Source organism: Morus notabilis, unplaced genomic scaffold, assembly GCF_000414095.1.
Source record: "Morus notabilis unplaced genomic scaffold, ASM41409v2 Scaffold451, whole genome shotgun sequence".
In the NCBI taxonomy this organism is placed as follows: domain Eukaryota; kingdom Viridiplantae; phylum Streptophyta; class Magnoliopsida; order Rosales; family Moraceae; genus Morus; species Morus notabilis.
The window spans coordinates 483,167-484,966 of NW_010361080.1; positions in this window are offsets into that span (position 1 = coordinate 483,167).

Consider the following 1,800-nt stretch of genomic DNA (forward strand, 5'->3'; position numbering starts at 1 on the left):
TGTGATTTCAATATGAAATTTACATATGCATATGCAGGTTGGGAAGGTAGTGCTCATGATACAAGAATATTCTTAGCAGCACTACGCCGTACAAGTTTGAAGTTCCCAAAACCACCAGAAGGTTAAAACCTCTTCTATATTCATGAGAACTCTGTTTTATTATTTACTAAGTCTTTGTGTTTGTATCTCAATAGGTAAATACTATTTAGTGGACGCGGGTTATCCACAATTAAAAGGATTTCTTGGACCTTATAGAGGAGAACGATACCATTTAGAACAATTTCGAATGGGTCGTCGACCAACTGGCTATAAAGAGGTATTTAACCAAGCACATTCTTCTCTTCGAAGTGTCATTGAACGCACATTTGGTGTCTGGAAGAAAAAGTGGAAAATTTTGAAAGACATGCCAAATTATGCGTTTGCAAAGCAAGTGAAAATAGTTATTGCTACAATGGCGCTCCATAACTACATTAGGAAGCATCGTAAGCGTGATCTACATTTTCAAAGGGTCGAGGATAATCTAGATGATTTCGTTTATGAAGAGAATCAACCAGATGACAATAATGTAGAAGAGAATGAAGCTTTACTATCACTGGAAATGGATGAAGTACGAGATCAAATTGCAGTAAGCTTAATGAATACGACTTAATTCTTTTCATTTGAGTTAAGTTTGTAGGTATATACGTGTGTATTTGTAGGACTTAAGTTTGTATTTGTAGGTACATATGTGGTGTGTGTGTGGATATATATGTTTGTATTTACGTGTGTGTGGATATATTTATTCACGTGTGTGTGTATTTTGTATTTTGTTCTTTCCATGCATGTCATGTTTTGTAATTTTGAATGAATTGTCTACTTCAAAGATATGTTATGTATTCAAAGATATATTTTGTCTACTTCAATGAATTGTCTACTTCACGTGTGTGTGTGTGTTTTGTAATTTTTGAATGAATTGGTGGTGGCATTCTCTTTCCTACTGAATGAAGTAGCTCCTAGACCTCATAATAGTGGTCACCACACAATAAAGTCCTGCTACACCTCACAGTTTGAACAACATTTGAGGGCTGTTATGGGTCTTCCACTTGGTGATCCATCAATGAAAACTCCTGCTGCAATCATGTATAATTTACTTGGTGAAGATGAGGGAGATCGAGGTTTCCTTTTAGCTCATCAACTTATTGGACGGGCATTGGGTATTCCTGGGGCTACTGTTCATTGGTATGATAAGCCAGGTAAGTTACTGCTCATCTTATATTTTTTGATGTCTAGCCGCATCTTTCTAATTCATACTCAATGCTTTCCTTTGTCATCATAATTATATGGCAGAAATGCGAAAGCAACGAAAGATGGGTCATATCACAATTGTCGGTCCTTCTATGAGTGATGTGGAGAAACCATTGGATTCAATGCTGAGCACAGAAAGATTTGATAGTCAGTCTGCAGGTTAGTTTTGTTGGGGGCTGTGTAATTTACCATGATGTCTTGAAAGTGAAGCTGCTTGGAGGTGCTCACACTTTTCCTTTGTTATGCCCGGTGCAAATTTCTTGAAAAGTGTGACCTTGAAATTATATTGAGCTTAGCAACTTTTTAGCAATTTGTATTGGGCTTAGATGTGACCTTGAAATTGTAATTACGAAACTGTCATTTGCATTCATTTTGTTTCTTATTTGCTAAATGTAGTGACACCACGTGTTGGGATCATAATGGGCTCGGATTCAGATCTCCCTGTGATGAAGGAAGCTGCCTTTACTTTGAGTATGTTTGACGTGCCTCATGAGGTTAGCTCCCTTTTTTTTTTTC